Source organism: Macaca thibetana, chromosome 8 (genome assembly GCF_024542745.1).
Source record: "Macaca thibetana thibetana isolate TM-01 chromosome 8, ASM2454274v1, whole genome shotgun sequence".
Lineage (NCBI taxonomy): Eukaryota > Metazoa > Chordata > Mammalia > Primates > Cercopithecidae > Macaca > Macaca thibetana.
The window spans coordinates 48568740-48589648 of record NC_065585.1 but is presented as its reverse complement, the minus strand read 5'-3'; the positions used below and the strand labels follow the sequence as shown (position 1 = coordinate 48589648).

At 40.0% G+C, this 20909-nt stretch overlaps 2 protein-coding genes across 41 annotated transcripts in view; one reads left to right on the top strand and one right to left on the bottom strand.

Annotated features, from left to right (window-relative positions):
• The window catches only part of LOC126960839 (cytochrome b-c1 complex subunit 7), a 1171628-nt gene that overhangs the window by 300472 nt on the left and 850247 nt on the right, over positions 1-20909 (bottom strand). The gene's annotated exons all lie outside the window — the stretch shown is intronic.
• Positions 1-20909, top strand: part of SDC2 (syndecan 2) — a 116538-nt gene that overhangs the window by 42101 nt on the left and 53528 nt on the right. The gene's annotated exons all lie outside the window — the stretch shown is intronic.

Sequence of the window (20909 nt, the reverse complement as noted above, 5' to 3'; positions counted from 1 at the left end):
TGCTCGTGTCTTTGCTACCCTTGCTCACTATCACAATTCAAAGCCTCACTGTTCTTGCCTTCTCACTGATGGGTTAGTCTTTTTTTCTTCTATCACAAATAGGGTTGCTTGATAAAATATTGGGCACCCAATTAAGATGGAATTTCAGATAAATGCCAAATAATTTTTTTTTTTTTTTTTTTTTGAGATAGAGTCTCCCTCTGTAGGCCAGGCTGGAGTATAATGGCACCATCTCAGCTTACTGCAACCTCCGCTCCCCCGGGTCCCAGTTCAAGCAGTTCTCCTGCCTCAGCCTCCCGAGTAGCTGGGATTACAGGCATGTGCCACTGTGCCCAGCTAATTTTTGTATTTTTAGTAGAGATGGGGTTTCATCATGTTGGCCAGGCTGGTGTTGAACTCCTGACATTGTGATCCGCCCGCCTTGGCCTCCCAAAGTGCTGGGATTATGGGGTGAGCCACTGCGCTCAGCCCCAAATAATTTTTTAGCCTAAGTGTGGTCCATCCACTATTTGGGGCATACTTACACTAAAAATCATTTGTTTATCTGGAATTCAAATTTAACAGAGCATCCTGTATTTTTAAGTCTGGACACTCTACAAATATCTGTACCAATTTTCCCGTTATAACGTTTTGCCCACACGGCAGCATGTTTTGGCCAAGAGGAATAAAAGAGGCTTGCTTCTCAGGTATTTCCTAAGGCTCTGTTTTGGAGAACTTAAAGAGAAAATGCCAACAGGTTAATGGAAGGAGATGATGACAACGGAGAGGAAATCCTGTGATTTTAGGGGTTGAGATGTATATTGACTTCGATTAGGGAGATCACTTGGTAAATGTGAGGTGTCTGTATTTTGGGCTGAGTGTCAACTCTGGAAGTAGGTGAAAGTTAAGTTTTATGTCCACATGCCATTCCAGCTCCGTTCAAAACTTAGAAAAGTGCTGTCTTCCATACCTAATTCACAGTCCTAATGATCAGGTATTAACTGAACAGAACAAAGAAGCCTGCCTTAGAGGATGTCGTGAATGGGTTTTGGGGGTGGAGACTTGAGACACAATATAAAAAGATGGTCAGACCAGTTAAGTATGACAAGAGGCAGTTTTATGAAACGTAGAAATGGCTTTTTCATGCAGCTCAAAGGCACGGATGTAGAAAGGGAAAGACCAGAAAGGAATGATTGTGTATGTCAGCCCACTGACATTTATGGGAATGTCCCTGGGGACTACCGAAGTAATCAGATGACATGGACTTGCCCCTCAAGGAATTTAATTTCTGGGTGAGAAATTTGAAAAGAAAGTGGCTTATCCTAGCTTTTCTTTTCTTTTCTTTTTTTCCTTTCGTTTCTTTCAAAAGTTTTCTCCCAAGAGACAGAAATGGGTCTGCCACAGCTATGGACAGGAATAATCAAGTGAAGGGAGGCAGTGACGTGGGTACTTCCACATAGAGGCTGCACTGTGATGATTCAGGAATATTTCTTGAGTACCTTTAACTTAATTTAATTTTATTTTATTATTTTGAGACAGGGTCTGCCAGGCTGGAGTGCAGTAGTGTGACCTTTGCTCACTATAGCCTCAACCTCTATGGCCCAAAGGATCCTCCCACCTCAGCCTCAGCAAGTAGCTGAAACTACAGATGTGTGCTACCATGCCTGGCTAATTTTTGTATTTTTTGCAGATACGAGGTTTTCCATGTTGCCCAGGCCAATCTCCAACTCCTGGACTCAGGCAATCCCCCTGCCTTGGCCTCCCAAAGTGCTGGGCTTACAGGCATGAACCACTGAGCTGAGTACCTTTTAGGTGGGTTGTCATCAAATTTGAGTGCCTAGCATGGTGTTAGGTGCTGGGGATGTAGCAGCAATTAGCAAGGGCGGAGTCTCGGCTCTGTAGAGCTTGTGTGCTGTCATCATAGGTACTTTGAGAAATGCAAAGATAGACCAGGTAGGGTAGGGAATTCTGGCCTCTAGGAGCTTCCTTAGTGTTGATGACCTGTGCTTTTCCTTCCGTGGCAATTGGAGACTCAGTCTGCTGTTGGCCAGAATACTGGATAACTGGCAGGTAACTGCATTGTTAGGAAGGCTCATCAGACTTTAGGTCCCCTGTTGAGGAGTTTTACATCATAATCTTCAGCAGCTGGTCTAAACTGACTAAGGCGGGCTTCAGTAAAATCAGCCAATCAATTTATCTGTATTATAAAATGATGAAGGCATGCTCCATCCGGCATCAGATAGAGTACCTTCTAATATTGGTGCATTATCAGTACCTTTGTGTGTATGGGGTCTGCTGTAATGAAAAATAGTAGAGCTTGATTCATCCTAATGACATTTTGATCAATTTTAGGGGGCTAAAAAGATTGTACTGTGACAATAAGATTTTTCCTCTTTATCAGAAGAATTTATAAATGGTACAGAAAATGAAAGATGGCTAGTGGTTTTAGCAGTTCTGATTTTTTTTTTCTTTTTCTAGAGAAGGAAAAAAAACCTACTCTGATTCTAAAACCCTTTGGAATTTGAACTCTTGCCTGTGTTCTAAAAGTGTCTTGAATTGCTTGGGATCCCAAGCCTGAAGTTTACAGGGTCTCATGGTGTCCAGGTATCTGAGAATAGTCATAAAGTTCTCTGAAAATTCTGAAAACCATATACTTCAGGGACACACGTATGCAATGGAGTATTCTTCGATGGCAGCATTTTCTGTTGGGGGAAATAGCAAATCTCAGGCAGTAATGAGGTGTTAGGTCAGAAAACCTGCATAGAAATCAATGACTAGGTGTTCAGAGAAATTAAAAGAAATTATTAACTTTTCTTCTGTATGATTTTTGCTTTGGGATATTTTGGTTATTTTTTACTGGTTTCAGATGCTATTTTAATGAGTATTTTGTAGGCCCATGAATATGAAGGATAACTTAGATTTTAAAAGATCTTTCTTCTGTTGCTCAAGGACTGATGCACCTTAAAAATACCTGTCAGTTGTGCCTTTAAAATCTTTTTATTGACAGGTGACTCCTGACTTCAGGCCTAATTGGTTCCTGAATGTTTAGTCTTGAGGCGTGGTCATAACACAAACTCTTACTTCCTGCAGGCTGTGTTATCTGTAAAGCTTATGTTTTTTGTTTGTTTGTTTGTTTTTGAGATGGAGTCTTGCTCTGTCGCCAGGCTGGAGTGCAGTGGCGCAGTCTCAGCTCACTGCAAGCTCCGCCTCCCAGGTTCAAGCTATTCTTCTGCCTCAGCCTCCTGAGTAGCTGGGATTACAGGCGCCATCACCAGGCCCGGCTAATATTTGTATTTTTAGTAGAGATGGGGTTTCACCATGTTGGTCAGGCTGGTCTTGAACTCCTGACCTTGTGATCCATCCTCCTCGGCCTCCCGAAGTGCTGGGATTGAAAGCGTGAACCACCTTGCCCAGCCAAAGCTTATGTTATATATTGGGCTTCCATTCCTGAAAGCCGGTTTTATACTATAAAAATAAAGTCAATATGAAAATGTGTCAAAAATATGAATGTACCTCTTAAATACACATATTTATTAACTATTTCAAACAAAGGTACTGAAGATAAAAAAAAGTTATACTGTAAATGTTACTTTCAGGGAATTTTTTCTGCTGAGGTTGAGTTGACTGAACCTTTTAAAGTCCAATGTCAAGTCTTTCTAAAGCAAAGTTTTTTTTTTTCCCCAGTGTTTCAAGGACTTTCAAATTGTGTTAAAAAAATAGAGTTATCTGCTTTCAATTCTATTGCATATGAAAAGTGTAGAAATGCTGGAAAGTTTGTTAATTGCTAAAAGTTGAAGGGGGGCAGTTTCCATGGCAACTTCTTCAGTAACCCATGCTCTGATATTTCAGAAGGATATTCTTTGCTGAGCTGTGAATGCAGTATTAAGAATTCAATCAAATCTTCAGAATGTGAAGAGCAATTGCTAAAGAAAATCATTTGCCCTGTGCACAGTTAGACCAGACTGCTGGCTGGGTCTGTGCTGTCCGCTATTGAGTCAGCCTTACCAGTCCACTAGTAAAGGCGTTGCCTTCTGGACATAGTCTTTGGTGAGTCTGATAGCCGTCTGGTTTTGGTCATCCCTGTGAAAATCTTAGGAAAGGTAGTAACAGGTTGAGCTGTCTTTGGTTGAGTTAGATTGATGACAATATCATTAGGATGTATTCCTTTAATCTGTATGTGTTGAGAAATGATTTGTGTGTCTGAAGAAAGTAAACAACATAAATTTTGGCTAAAAGACCACATTTATGCTGTAATAATTTCTGGTTTTCCTTTTAAATAAGGGGACAAACCAGGGACTGGCATTATCTTGCAATAACCAGTACTGAGCATAGAATTTTATGTGTCCATGTCTATGCCTTCATGAATTGTCAGATCCTGCAGACATGATCTGAAAGGGAGATCTTTTATCTCCCATGTTTTCAAAGATGAAACCCATCTACCTGTGAATGAGATGATATAAAAGTATTTTCTTCAAACATTTTTGGGTACTTATATTTTCTTACTGATCTTCTCGACTAGATTTTGTGCTTTATAAGGTTGTGTACGTATAAAAGTACTGAAGTGTTTATGGATTTTATGATATGTTGACTCTTATTTTCTGGTTGAATTTGTATTTTTAAAAACGATTAAATTATGTTAAAGGAAGAGAAACAATCATCTTGCATTATTGCTAATAGTCAAGTAAACATCAATCTCTAAATCATTGTGTGTTAAGTATAGTACATATTTGCTTGCCTAGCACTATGCCATAGGGATCAAAAGGAAATGTAGGAAATGATGCCTGCATCGTTTAAGTTGTTCGGTCTGATTTTATAACCTCTTATTCATGGTTGAAAAGCAATATGACATGAATTTAATTAGGTTTTCACTTAACAAGGCAGTCTACTCTGTTTTTTTCATTCAGTTTTCTCGTGTTAGATGGCATTTCTCATATTTATAGTCTTTGGTCATTCCCCTACCCAGGTTTTCCAAGTTTCTAAGGTGTCATCTCTGGAGCAAGGTATAATTTAACCCTTACCTACCCTTAGGACACCATATGATATAAATTAACTTATCCTGACTTCCATAACCACAGAAGGGAGCCTACTTGGGAGCGGGGTCTCACTGTCACCTAGGCTAGTTTTGACCAGTTAACTTGGTTGGGAAAATGGGAACATATTGACGGAAGAAATCCTTTTAAAACCAGTCAAGCCTCCAGTAAGTTTCAAGGAATAGGAAGAAAAATGTAGTGTGTTCATAATATGAAATCATGAAAATCATCTGTGATTATGCCTTTCTGATGTTTGTTCAGAATCTCAAGAAGGGGAGAGGAAAGAAAAAAATAGCACCCCCCAGGTACAGCCTTGACAACTATCAGAATTGCACAGGAGGCCAGGCGTGTAATCCTAGCACTTTGGGAGGCCGAGGTGGGTGGATTGCTTTAGCTTGAGAGTTCAAGACCAGCTTGGGCAACACAGCAAAACCCTGTCTCTACAAAAAAAAAAAAAAAAAAAAAAAAAATATGTATATATATATATATATATATATATAAATATAAATTAGTCAGGTGTGGCAATGTGTGTGCCTGTGGTCCCAGCTATTCAGAAGGCTGAGATGGGAGGATCACTTGAGCCTGGGAAGTGGAGGTTGCAGTGAGCCAAGATCGCACCACTGCACTCCAGCCTGGGTGACAGTGAGATCCCGCCTCCAAAAAAAAAAAAATATTTGTACTGTAGCTTCAACTGGGCCTGCCTCTGCTCACCCACCCATCTTTAGGAAGCCAGTCTTAGAAAGACAGTGGCTGGCCAGAGGCCTCCTTCCCCCACACTCCTTTCCCCCCACACTCCTTTTTCAAACTTTTGTGGTTGGAAGTCAGGATTTGAAAAGAGATTTAGCAATGTTTTTTTCATTCTGTAGTGGCTTTCTCTTTCCGTTGAAGAGGCTATCCTCTTGGCCTTCATGAAGTAGGTGTTACCACAGCATTGAAAGTGAAGTATTAAAATATAAGCTGATAAGAGCAAGGAAGTTTACCATAAACATTTCAGTTCACATAGGCCAAGTAGGTTATTGAGTGGTGCATTCTTCTTGAGTGGTAGGAAATAGAAGAGAGCCTTGGAGAAGCATTTTCTTACCTGATTTTTTGAAAAGTTACTAGTTCATCTTTGTTTATCTAAGAATTTTCAAATATTCCAGTCTAAGAGATTTGAAATTCTCTTAAATTTAAGGAGATGGTGTTTCAATCTCTGAAGTATAGTTATTTAATTGATTAAAAGGTATTTATTATAGATAAACAAAAAAGTATTTTTCTAGATATGTGTATATATACAGTGGAATATTATTCAGCCTTAAAGAAGGAAATTATGGACTGGGCACAGTGGTTCACACCTGTAATCCCAGCACTTTGGGAGGCTGAGGCGGGCATATCACGAGGTCAGGAGATTGAGACCATCCTGGCCAACGTGGTGAAACCCCGTCTCTACTAAAATTACAAAATTTAGCCGGGCGTGGTGACACACACCTGTAGTCCCAACTACTTGGGAGGCTGTACTCCGTCTCTACTAAAAATACAAAAATTAGCTGGGCATGGTGGCTTGCGCCTGTAGTTCCAGCTACTCAGGAGGCTGAGGCAGGAGAATTGCTTGAACCTGGGAGGCAGAGGTTGCAGTGAGCCGAGATCGCGCCACTGCACTCCAGCCTGGTGACAGAGCGAGACTCCATCTCAAAAAAAAAAAAAAAAAAAAAGAAAAACAGGAGGAAATAATGCTACAACATGGATGAACTTTGAGGACGTTATGCTAAGTGAAAGAAGCCAGCCAGAAACAAAAAGACAAATATTTCATGATTCCATTTATATGAGGTACCTAGAGTAGTCAAATTCATAGAGGCAGAAAGTACAATGGTGACTGCCAGGGTCTGAGGGAGGGGGCAATAGGGAGTTAGTGTGTGATGGATACTTTTAGTTTTTTGAGATGAAAACAGTTCTAGAGATGGATGTGGCGATGATTGCAGAACAATGTGAATATATTTAATGCTATTGAACTGTAGACTTAAAAATGGTTAAGAGGGTAAATTTTATATTGTGTGTATTTTACCACAATTAAAAAAACTGTTTATGGAGCACCTGTTCTTTGGTTCCAGTTGAGCTCCAGTGACTGAAACAAAGGCCCTCAGCCTTGAGGGAGCTGACAGGTGAGTGAGAGGTGAGAGCATGATGCCCCTGGAATAGGGAGCACGAGGTCATTGTCACGGTTAAGGATGCTGTGGTCCTCAGTGCAGGTGAACCTGAACCTAGCCGTGAAAAAGGACCAGAAATGGTTCTTTTTGTAATTTTCACTTCTCCCCAGCTTCCCCTCCCAACGTGTAGTGCTGCCCCACTGCGGCATCCCAAAGCTAATGCCGTGGATCATTTTATACTGGCTGCTGCTTTAACTGGTTTGTCTTCTGCTCGTTTCCTAAATCCAGCTCTGCTCTTCCTCCTTGGCCTGCACTTGTAAGGCCTTTATTTGATGTGCGTGTATCTCCCATTTTATAGGCCACATCATTTTTCATCTTGGTCTATAAATTCAGAGAAGGTGTGGGCTATGCACTTTGACCTTCACAGCACCCAGCACAGTAAACCATAATGAATGTTTTGGATGAGGATGAGGCTCTGAAGTTGGAAGCTGACATAGCTAATGCCTATTTAATTGAAGGTTATTAACGCCTCTTTAGCCGTGAAGACTAGATAGTCTTCTCTTTACAGCAGAGAAGGAACAAGCCCTCAGGCTTTTTCCAGTGGTCTCAAAGAATTCTCTTGTCAGGTGTTGCCCTAGTACACACTGACCTGAACTTAGCATCCCAGAGAATGAAAGGGACAGTCGGGGCAGTGGGGCAGCATTCCCCCTGAGAAGACAAGCATCTTCTCCTCTGGGTGCATGATTCCAAGGTGGGAATTCAGGGTGGGGGTAAGTCACAATATTTATGTTCTAGTTCAGCTTATTAAATATGAGATTTCCCATCTCTTCCTCAGTGAATAGACTTTGCCTTCTGTCCAGCGTGATAGTTGTAAGTAGGGCGACCATATGTCCCAGTTTTAATACCTATTTGCCTGGATTAATTATTAATAGCTCCCCCTTTAAGAGTGCCCTGGTTTGGATGATAAATGTTATTGCTATCCTTGTTATAAGGGGGAACATATAGAGAGGACAGTTATAAAGGGGAAGGTGGGGAGAAAGAGGGAGGGAAACTTAAGCGGGCTGCTGGAGATTCAGAAGATAAGGAATGTGAGAAATAGCTGTGTAGTCAACCATTTAGATGTTTTTTGGATGGAAAAAATTATTTGGCTTTTAAGTGATAAACAAGCTAGTCTAGTAAGTTAGGGTTTGAAAGTCTTGATCAAAGGGAGATTTTATTTAATCAGTCATAGTATAGGATCTTGTAGTGCAGATTAACAGGTTAATGTGTATACTCGGAGCTTCAGGTATTTTATGGCTAATGGCAAAAGACTATACTGTACAAATGTGTGTATATATCACATTTGTTTCTGTAACTATGAAAATGAATTTACTCTGTTTAAAATCCTGTTTTTATTTGCATATGTATTTAACTTAATGGTATAGTGGATATTCAATATTGATTAACCTTAGGTATGAGGAAAAGCCACATTGGTAATGAAGGAAATTAGATAGGACCATATTAATTCCTTCATATTTGTTAAGGGAACATCATGTAATCTGAACAAAATAAGTGTTTTATAATCAGGTATCATTTTGGAATTTTTATATTCAAAGTTTTTGTTTAAATCAGTTTTAGCTGGTTTTCAGTGAAGGGTTGTATCAATATCACTGTAAATCAATGGAAAGTCTAGATGTAGGGTGCTCTAGGGTTGCTGTATCCAGCAGCCCAGCAGTCTCAGCCGCATCCTGTGTCTTTCCATTTCTCTTCTCTGGCATCTCTATTGTCTGCTTCAGCCTGAGCCAAATGCTCCCCTTGCTCTGGGAGAGCCATCATATTTGAGTTTTTAAAACTCATAACAGTATGTGTGTATGAGTGTATATTATATGTGTGTGTTCCTTGTGTACTTAAACATAAATTTATAATTTTTCAAAGTTACCTGGTGGTGTTGCTTTACATTTTGAAAGAGCATTACAGTTTTAGAAGTGACTATTTATGTCATTGGATCAGCAAACAATTTTACTGGATGGAGAAATTATTGATTGTATTTTGCATGTTAGTAACTTAATCGAGGTGTTAAAGCTGTCAGAATGAACTTAGACTCAAACCCAGGTCTTCTGACTCTATGTCCATCGCCCTAGCCATGATAATGACTCGTAAATGTCTTGCCCAGTATATTTCAGAAAGAATTTTTCTTTTACAGTTGCTTTTTTATTTTTGTTTAATTTGATGTTGTCCTACAGTATTCCTTGTTAGGAAAAAAAAATAATAACCTGGGTGCCTTTGGGCTAATTGGATGTGTAGTTACCTATCTGCAGAGTGTACTTACTGATGCAAAATTATCACTATCCTACTGGTATACCTTGCTGGTGGTCTCAGTTCAAACATCCTTTTGACAACTCTGCCTCAGTTGCCATCTCAATACGTTTGTAGCATAGGAGCTTTTCTGTCTGTATTCTTTACCTCTTGTCCTTCCTGCTTGCTGACTGTCTTTTCTATTCTAACCTCCACTTAAAAGACTTATGCTCATCCTTCAAGAACCACCTGAAATGCTGCTGCCTCAATGATGTTTTCTCTATTTTTTCTAGTGATCACTCTTTTCTCTCTTGAGTTCCTAAAGTGCCTTGAATTTCTCTTCTGGTCCTTATCACACCCTGTTTTACACCGTAGCCATTTGTCTTTATTATATTCCTCCCTACAAGATCGTGGTGAGCTCCTCAAGGGCACTGGCCATTTCTCATTCATCTTGGTGTCCCCACAGCACTTTGCACAGTGCCACATCCCTTGGAAACTCTGCAGTTCATTTTGTTTTAAATAAATGAATGGGTTTAGACATGGTTACACCCACTCATAAGATATGAGGTGATTGTAGATTTTTACAGCACATGGAGATTACAGAGAACCTTATATTGGTATAATTATCACCCGGTTTGTACATAATTAAAAATGTAATTGTATATTTTTATGCAGTAGGTTATCATGTACTGTTTTAAGTGTGTACAGTTTTTTATGGGCCTACCATTTAGTTAAATTGCATAGATGCTTTTTAGAATGCTACTGTGAAGAAGTGCAGAGTTGAGGTCTTTTTTAGAAGCTCAGTGAGTTGGCCTCTTTGGCTGTCTGTATTATCCTGTTAGGCTAAGCCGCAGCACAGCTGTCCCACCTGACTAGCTTTCCTCCTGTGGCTCTTACATTGCATTAGCTGAGAGAACAGGTTTTAAGATTTTTAACTCTTCTCTGCCTAGCCTGGGTTTCAGAAATATTTTAGAGGGTTTTAGAAAGTCGAAATTCAGTGGATGAGACTTTGATAGTTTTGAAGGTTCTCTTTGTTTTATGTAACCTTTGGTTTTTAAAACTGTTTACATTTCACTCCATTTTTTTCTAATCCTGTAGATCTTGGACTGGCCTAGGATCTGGCATTTTAAATAACCTTTTCACTTCCCCTTCCCCCAGCAAGGTACTTGTGATGTCAGGGAGACGGGAAAACTCACCTCGAGAGACACCGTGATAGATCAGTACTGGGGAATGAGGACTTTGAGATCAGCCTTTCAAAATGAATAAGATTTAGGTGGATGGAGAGGAGATGATTTCCTTGTGAAGGTAAGAAATAGAGCAAAGTCTACAGGGAGAATGAGCACATAATATTAGGAGGGAAGGCAGGCAAGGAGGACCCTACCCAGCTTTCAGTGGAAGATTATTTTACAGCAATGTTCTCAAACTGTGGGTGCATTAGAAGTGTTCCATGGGCTTGTTAAGTAGCCACATTCCTGCCTTCCACGCCGACGCCGAAATTCCTTGTTTGGGCGTTCTGTGGGCTTAGGGTGGTGGCCTGGGCATCTGCATTTCTAACAGACATCCAGCTGAACTTGGAGTGATGGAATCCCTGCTTTATGGAATAAAAGACAGTGTGCTGACAAGGCAGCAGGGACTGCATTTTGGCAGTCCTTACCATGTTAGATGACGTTTCGGAGTTAAGATGGGGACACTAGAGCTCTAGCTGGGAAATCAGGTCCAGGGATGCTCGATAATCCAGTGAGGTGTTGCGTGCAGTGAGGTGGCAGTGATCAGGCTCTACAGGGTAGAACTTACCCTCAGAAGAAAGTATAGACTGCTGACAGAGGAGGAGCTTTCTCTCTCCTCTCTTTTTAAAAGACCCACAACAAATTCCTATGAGTGAAAAAGAAACAATAGCTTGAAGAACAAAGAAGACCTCAGACCGTAAGATAGCATGATAGAAGAGTCCTAGATTTTCCAACAGACGACCCTCCTTTATTTTTGCTTGGGTGGGTGTGCCATTATTAATAATAAATGGGGGGAAAAGGGGATTGAGGAGCTCTTTGCAGAAAGTGTAGTGAAATTTTCTGTTCCTTGTGGAGCAGTTTCAGTGGTTTCAGCTGAAGTAGACAGAGAGCGGGCTATGTTAACAGTAAGGAAGTGAATGACTAGTTATTGCTCTCAAGTTTGGAGCTGGGGAGAAAGCTGGTGTGTGAAACAGGACGATGTGTGAATGGATTTCTCAAGTGTTTCATTAAAGATCCATCAGAACGGTTACCCCTCTAACCATGCTTCCATCTCTGGCTTCTGATTTCTTTGTGGAATTAAAAATGCTTTTGGGAAGAAGGGCTAAACAAGCCTTTTGTCTGGATTTCCATATATTGATTAATGGACCCAGCAGAGCATCCTGCTGTGAATTCCGTCTGCTGATGAGCAAAGCTTTTCTGAACTGGCATTTTCCACGCAGCCTATAGGCTGCTATATTGGGTGTGACAATTTTTAAAAAGCCATCATGCTAGAATGAAAATGAGCCACTTCTAAATGGCCTGTTGATTTGCAAAACCTTTTTGTGTTGGATTGAATAGTTTCATATCTGAGTTGAGGGAAAAAGATGCAGGCTATTTTTAATTTATTGTTATTGTATCTTAAAGATGTGAGTTGACAATGTTTTGGTCATGATGTTTACCTGCTGTTGAAAGGTCTACTTGCATCTCATGCTTTGACAATAGATGTAAAAATCTGGTTCATTAGCTTACACTATAGAAGAGTTCTACAGCTCCACTTACAGTGTGAGTCACAGTCAGTAAATATGGATCTAGAAGTCCTAATTATGACTCAAGCTCACCCATAAACTTGGGGACCACCTTCGCACCAATGCTGTCCACTGGGCTATTGATGGAAGAAGCCGCCAGGAACTGTTAGGTGGCTCCATGTGTCTGGCTAGCAGGGTCTTTATTCATTAGCCTCATCACCGCATTCAGTCTTGATGCTAGTGTGCACGCTTCCTAAGAGTTACAGATGGGAACGAAAGGTGTCTGGGTATACCTGGGGGGTGTATGTTTTTGCCTGCTGATATAGGATACTAGGGTAGCTCGTATGCAGAAGCATGAGGGTATAGGTTTAAAGGATTCTTTGTGTTAATATCTGGGTTGACTTGGTATGGATCCTTGTTTCTTTTTTTTTTTTTTTAATTTATGTATGTATGTATTTACTTTTGAGACAGGGTCTTGCTCTGTTGCCCAGGCTGGAGTGTAGTGGCATGATCACAATTCACTGCAGCCTCCTCAACCTCCCACTGCTCAAGTGATCCTCCCACCTGAGCCTCCCAAGTAGCTGGAACTACAGGCGCACACCACCATACCTGGCTAATTTTATTTAATTTTTTGTAGAGACAGGGTTTTGCTGTGTTGCCCAGGCTGGTCACAAACCCCTGGGCTCAGGCCATCCTGCCTGCCTCGGCTTTCCAAAGTGCTGGTATTATAGGTGTGAGCCACCATGCCCAGTCCTTGTTTGATTTTCTTAACCCCTTGGTGGCAGCTCTTGTAGATGTTGGTTACTTCCAACAATAATAATGGTAAATAATAAACATAGTTGAAATATCTACTATTTGCTAGGTGGAGCAATTTCAGTGGTCTCAACTGAAGCAGCTGATTTTTGTAAAATGCAGAAATTAAAATCAAAATGAAAAACAGGATGGTTTTCCCAGCCTCTCTGTATGATTTTGATTAAGGTACAGTTGCAGGTTGGGCATCCCAAATCCAAAAATCTGAAACGCTCCAAAATTCCAAACTTTTTGAGCACTGACATGATGCACAAAGGAAATGCTCGTGGGAGCATTTTGGATCTTGGATTTTCAGATTTGGGATTCTCAACTGGTAAAGATAATGCATACATTTCAAAATGTTTCTCCAGACACGAAGGGTCAAAGAGAAAGTTCATTCTAAGAGTCACAGATGCTCTTTGTTGCAGATACATGATGTGATTCATCTTGACAGAGGGATTCTTCTCTCCTTCAGGTAATCTGCAGACAGGAGTAAGCAAAGTGCCACCTTTTCACTTGTTTTTAACCTGTACTTTACTCCATCACTTCAGTATCTCCTTTTTCTCTTCTTGAAGTAGCATGAATCTTAGGGAAAGGTGAGGAGCTCCTAGAAGTAGCTGTCTCCAGAAATGGGCCAATGAACTTCCTGGTCCAAGTCTTCTGTTTAAACTCCCAATTTTAATATTGAGCATCTGCTTTGCAATGAACACGAAACAAGGAATTTGCAGCATTGAGGGTTGTACGCTTCACTGACTTGAGGTCAGTGTTGTTGGTAAGTAGGCCTATGGCAATGAAAAAGCTTTGACCCCAATTCCGCAGGGGCAGAACTTCCTAGAGCATCCTAGAAAACAGTGTGCACATGGAGTCAATGCCATATTAAATGGGATTTTGCAGCGTAATGTTGTGTTGTGTAAAATTCCCTCTTAGCACAGTGCCCCGGTAAATTGAGCTCTAATGTGCCTGTGTACCTTTTATCTCTTGTATAGCAAATTATATCTGTCAGAAACATTTCTTACATAATCTGAGTATAGGAATCTAAAAACTGAGTACTCTTGTACTAAAATTGAGACACCAGTTTCTCAGGAAAACTTAGGAAAACATGTTATTTAAAAACAATTTTGGATATTTCTAAACTTTCTCCTTTGCGTTTTTTTCTCCAACCAGAGGCCTTGGCTTAGAGAAAACAAACTGATAAAATATTTTTTTCTTTTCTTGTTTCCTACTCTTGAATGAGAACCCCCTTGAGCAGCCTGGTGGCTTAAAGCCTCCCCTGTGAAGTACAGGATAGGTGGAGGGCGAATAACAAAAGCTTTATCATGTAGATAGCCCTGAAATGGGACTGGAGTCTTTATGTTTGAGAACTGTCCAGTGACTGCAGCAAACTGGGCAGCTGTTTTGGAAATGGACAGTCTCTGATACAGCTGGACTAATACCAGTTTGGCACCTAGTCGGCTAATTGGAACCAATAGTTTGGGGGGATGTTTGTTAATTTGACTTGTGTTTGTCTTCATTTAGAGTAAGTTCATCAGGCTATGTTATCATGGTACCTCGCATCAAGGAAAATGTGGTTCTGCAAGTGTTCGTATCACTTTCTCTTCTGAGAGTAGGAGTAATAATTCATATATGTTTGCATACTTCCAAATGCCTTTGTTTAGGGACTCAATAAGTATTTACTATTACATTTGATTTTTTAGTTGAATAAACATGTTTTAAACAAAAATTATTTCCTAATTTTGACTCAGAGCCTAGAAACTGTTATAATGTAGTGGCATATACACTTATTTTTTAGCTAAATGAGTAGAGTTAGTATCTACTTTCTAGTTCATCCATTTTGAGTGTTGAACCTGAAATCCAGCTCACCTTTGAGACTGCTCTAACTTCTAGGTTTGGAATTTTAAACTTGGAATTTTGGGGTCTCCTTGGTAGGGTATAGTACTTCCAAATAGAGACAACATAGATGGGTCTCTTAGCTCATCTGAAAATGGAAGCTCAGAAGTTTTTCAAAGATCTCATATTTACAAATGAATAAGTATAATGTAAAATGCAAAAATGAAAATCAAAATGGAAAACAGGATGGTTTTTCTAGCCTCTCACTAGGACTTTGATTAAAATACAGTTAGAGGTTGGGGATCCCAAATCCAAAACTCTGAAATGCTCCAAAATTCAAGAGTTTTTGAGCACTGACATGACACACAAAGGAAATGCTCATGGGAGCATTTTGGGTCTTGGATTTTCAGATTTGGGATTCTCAGCTGGTAAGGATAATGCAAATATTGGAAAATGTGAAAAAAATACGAAATCCAACACACTTCCGGTCCCAGGCATTTTGGATAAGGGACACTCAACCCATTTAATCCAAGCACTTGGTGGAGAATGTTGACAGTCACTTTCAGAGGTAGACAAATTCCACTGGCGAGTTTAGTGACCGATGGTATTATTGTTATTGTTAACTCACACTTGTGTCAAAGGTGCTTGTGACATAGGGAGTTTTGCTCTCTCCAGCATGTCCATTGACTTGAGCTGGTTCCCGCTCGACACACAGACCTCAGGACCGTGGAGAAATAACTTAGGCAGCCCAAACAAGACCCCTGACCTCTGCTGTATAGGCAGATTTCATTAGCAAATAAGAAATGTTCTATTTAAAGTATGTTACAGTGATTCATCGTAGATTAACTCACAAATCAAGACAGACCAGTGCCCTTTTGTGATTGTTTTTCATCAGCCTCAGGAGCCTCTAGGAACCTCCTGTGGAGGTCTCACCCGTGGGGTGACAGGAGTCAGAATGCTTTCGGCTGATGAGTGTCCTGATCTTTTTTCTAGGTTTAATGGTATCAGCTGTGGGTTCCTTTCTGCAATCTTTGTGATCTGCAATCTTTGTGATCTTCTGTCTGGCAAGGTCTCCAGGTGTCCACAGCTCACAAGTTACTATTGGCGAGGACTTGAAACTTGCCTCCTGCCCAGCCAATGATAGCATGTTCATGCAAGTCCCCACTGGCCAGCAGGGCTGCCAGAATAGTAGGTGGCTCTCCCTGGGGAGCTCTGCCTGGTTCAAGCACCATTACCATGGGGAGGATTTCTTTGGCCCACACCTAGCCTAGGCAGGTGGTGCACGTGCAGAGACACCTGTCACACCCTTGCCATGGGTTGCATCGCACTTCTCCTGAAAGCTCCAAGAAGTTCACTTCTCACTCACTAAGTGGGATTGAGAGAAAACCTGCCCATAGTTACAATTTTCCTAATCGAAACTCACTTCTTTTCAGTAGGACAGTACAAAACAGGCTACTTTCTCAGTAAATAATTACTAATAACTAACACCAATATACTACCTGTTTACTATGTATTTTAAGTCACTGAATCCTCCCAGCAATCTCATGAGACAGGTATCCTATTATTAGTCCTAGTTTACAGGTGAGGAAACCAGAGATGGAGCAGTTCAGTAACTTGTCCAAGATCTCCGGTCCAGTGGAACCTGGAATAACTCATCCAGCTCCAAGGTCCACCTCCTCACCTCTCATGCCTCTCATCACTAAATGCAAGCTAGTTTCAGCGTGGTTAATTTTGGAGCTGATGAGCTTTACAGGTGATTGAATTTAATCATTTATGAGAGTAGGCAGGTAGGATATGCCAAGAAAGAGACCTTACTCAATAAGTTTGTCAGGCCTCCATATTCTGGGTCTTTCCTTGCTTCCCCCTGTGATTCCAATGAACTTGGGTGCCAAATCTTCTTGTTCCCATTACCCTTTTCTTGGAATAGATTTTCTCAGATAATCTCCATCTTTCTCCCAATCTCCTCCTCTTTCTTCCTTTTTCTTAAACAAGATGAACCTGGTTACTGCTGGGGGCAGGGTATGTATCCCCATGCGTCAGGGGCTTGATTGGTAGGGGAGCTGAGTGTTCATGCTGCATCCCTAGACATCTTGAATGTCCCCCAATTTGGGCAAGTAACACATCACTTAGTTCTGTAACAGAACCAGCCTCACATTGGTATGCGTTTGGCTTGCTCTGATTTGATGTTGCTCTTTTCTCACGAGGCTTGGACAAAACTCCTGCTTTACTCAAATCTTGTTTGGGTTAATATCTCAGCCTCCAGGTGAAATGAGGAATGAAATACAGATTTTAGTATCTAATATAAAACCGTAACTTGTTTTTACTCTGAGCTCCATCTTGGGACTATATTCTATCCAGAGGCCCTGAGGAACTTCTCTCCCTCCTTTGTTTTCATTTATTAAAGTTCTTGAATTATATCCCATGTTATTGATCTTGGCAAATGTGGGTTTCAAAATTGAGACAGAAGTAAATGGTGCTGAGTTGTTACTGTGCATTTGGCTGAATTCTGTTCAACCTCTAAAGGAATGGAAATATATCATGCTGCAGTCTTTTAACATAAAATCAGTTTACACTTTGCCATTCTAAAAAATTGATCACTTCAATACATTTAATATGTGCTGCAGGTAAGGATTTACTCTGATTCAGTATTGTTGTAAGGTCCTAAATTTTACTTAAACAAAATTTTTTAACTTACAAGCTGTCTTCCTCTAAATTTAGGGTGGAAGAGGACAAACAAGTTTTTAGATTTTTGTCACTGATTTATAGCATATAATTAAGGTCATTTTGTACTATTTTGAAGCTCCATTTTGTTTCTTGGTTATGTTGTTCTTTTCGAAGGAGTACTTTACAATTGTTGAGTGTATTTTGTTAATGTTTCATAGAAAATGGTATCTACTTTCCCTTCCCCAGGTTAGGAGACTGTGAATGATGAAATTCCTCTGGTATCTTGAAGCATCTTTTTAGAAAGTAATGTTTCTCCAATTCATTAAGCTACTAAGAGTTTTCTGGTATTGAATGAAAAAGAATTGTAGGTATTTCAGGAATTCCTGAATAGCTGTTTTATAACCAGACTGATGAAAAGAAAGCTGTTTTAGATGTGGGGTTATATGTAATAAAAGTTTCAAATTTTAAAAATGACGCAGAAATCTGACATTTATTTTAGAAAATGCTGTTTTTACATTGAGGGAGAAATTACTGAAAGGCATAAAGTAAGTTTTATCTCATAAATATTTAAAGTAGAGATGTGTCTGTGAGGTATAACTTTTTAAAAGACTCAACCCCCACAAACCATTATTTCTGTTGATATTAATTTTAGAAAAGATTAATTACAAGTTTTCAATTTTGATGCTGATCTGTAAAATATATATTCTGTTTATGCAGGCTGTATGTGAAAATGCATTCTTATTGGATTTTAATACTGTTTTATTTTGATTTTAAAAATAATTTTGAAGATACCTACAGCATACTGTAAGTATAAATGGCTCAGGAGTTAATATATTTTAAGATACATTTTCAGAAAATTACAGGGTTTTTTTTTTTTAGTCCACAACTAAGTTTGATTGCTTTAATATCTTCCTCTTAGGAAGAGATAAGGGTAATGGGAAGTTGTAGAGATAAGCTAAATTTATACCAACACCAGTTTGAGAGCCACTCAATTATTTTTTCTTGCTGTTTTTTGGCAACAAACACCGCACACACCAGCAGCAGAGTAAGTAATACAGCCATTTATCGCTCTTACAGAACCACAAGTGTTATTCTTTATGCTTGATTACTTCACTTCAGAATATTGCCTTTAGACTGTGAAACTGTACCCCTGTTTGTTTATGATTTTTATTTAAAGATCTCACTCCAGTTGTCCAGGCTGGAGTACACTGGCACAATCTCAGCTCACTGCAGCCTTGACCTCCTGGGCTCAGGTGATTCTCCCACCTCAGCCTCCTAAGTAACTAGGACTGTAGGCGCAAGCTACCATGCCCAGCCGGTTTTGTTGTTGTTGTTGTTTGCTTTTTGTTTGGTATTTTTGGTGTTTTTAGTAGAGACGGGGTTTCGCCATGTTGCCCAGGCTAGTCTCGAACTCCTGGAGTCAAACAATCTGCCCTCTTCAGCCTCCCAAAGTGTTGGGATTACAGGTGTGAGCTACTGTGCCTGGCCTAATTTTATATAAAGATTCCTAATCTGTCTGTCTGGTTTGCACTTAAGTTCTCTATATAATAAAGTAATTGATAAGATGATATGCAGTTCTGGATTTATGCCAGATACATGTTTTATGAGGAATTTTACATGGTAATTACTTAAAATATAAGATTCTGGTGTACTGAAATATGTAAGTATTTGAGTAGCCTGCCATTTGTAAAGTTATAATACAAGTTAACTTCTAAATTTTAATAAAATTTTCAGTTTTGTGAATACTGTTTTCTTCAGCAAAGCTCAAGTATTAGGCTGTTCATGTAAAACTATTATATCTTTGGGCACGTGTTTCTTAATATGATTTAAAAGAAAAAAAAGTAGGTTTTAAGCAGGTCATGGTTTATATTCCAGCATTTAGTTAAAAAAAAAGAAAAGACCTCTAATCTTATAATACTGTTAATTTGTTGAACACTTTATCTTTACAGAGCAATTTCACATACTTTTATCTAGTTCATTATTCACAGCCATGCGCTGAAGTGAGGTGTTCTTATCAATTGACACTGATGGGACAGATGGCTCAAGGATGTTGGGCACTCAGGGGTGGTTGAACTGGAAGTTAGGACAAGGATGTTGGGCACCCAGGGGTGGTTGAACTGGAAGTTAGGACAAGGATGTTGGTCACCCAGGGGTGATTGAACTGGCAGTTAGGACTTGGTCCAGGTTATCTGATTTGGGATCCAGTCTGCTTTCTCCTAGGTCACAGAAGCCTTTTGATTTTGTTTTTCTTCTTTTTTTATATTAAGACAGGGGTAACTGACTAGGGCTGCAGGTCTGGCGGCTGCTTGTTCCGGGTTGGTCTTCAAACCCTGTGTTCCCTGACGTCCTGCCTTCAGCACAGGTTGCTGTACAGCTCTTCCTGTGGGCCCAGCTCCTCCCTCCAGGGGCCTTTCTTTGCAGAAGCTGCTCTTTGTGCATGGAACTCTATTCCCTTTCCTTGTTTCTCTTCCTTCCTTTCTTTCTCCGAATTTAAGCCTAATTACCCTCCACGTCAGCGCTTGCTCCCGCCTTTCCCACTGTATACTCTTCAAACTCCAATTCCCTCTCCTTGGAACTCTTTTTCTGCAGTGTATTTTTGTAGTGCTTGAGTGTCTTTGTCCTTAGACTAAGTTCTGGGAGGATGGGATCTTTGGCCAGTTTTTCACCCATTGTATTCTCAGCCCTTAGCAGGATGCCTCATACTTAAGAGGTACCCACATATTTAGGTGGATGGATCGATGAATGAATGAATAATGTAGATTCTTTCATTATATGGACTTTGTTTCCTTTCTTAGACCATTGGAATCAGCTGGTCAAATAGCACTTGGCTAAATTTGAACAAATTAGGAATCCTGTGTTCTGTTTAGTTCCAACTCCAATCAATTAACCAATATTTATCGAGAGGGAGGCAGAATGTGAAGTGCTGTATCTCTGTTGTCTTCTCTGTTTCTCTATCTTAGCATTTTTTCATGTTTACAGAGCATCAAGCATGATTCAAGTAGTTGCTGGAAGCCGCCAGGTCAAAGTGTGCAGAGAGCAAATAGCATGTGAGGGGAGCTACATAAACATATGCACACATATTAAACATAAGCTATGTCATCTGTAGACTTTAATAAACTAGGCTAGATTTAAAATCTTTCCCTTTGATGTGTAATACTTCATGGTTTTGAACGTTTTCAGAAAATGGGGCCACTTCTCAGTTACTCCAGATAAAACTTACCCTTCAAATATGATAGCATTTTCTTCACCAATGTATTTTCTTAGCTCATTTTTCAAAATCCCTGTATTGACCCCAGGTGCAAGATGAGTGCAAGTTGGAGCAGCCGTACAAACCCACATTTTAAACTTCTTTGTTGCAGGGAAGATTTGAGATAGTGTAAATTTTCTTTTAGTCCAAGAATAGGCTGTTTCCAGCCTGAGCTATAATACCTTGTTAAACTCAGTGAAAGCTACACCTTTCAACTTCGTAAGTTTGGTTGCCAAAATGTAGTT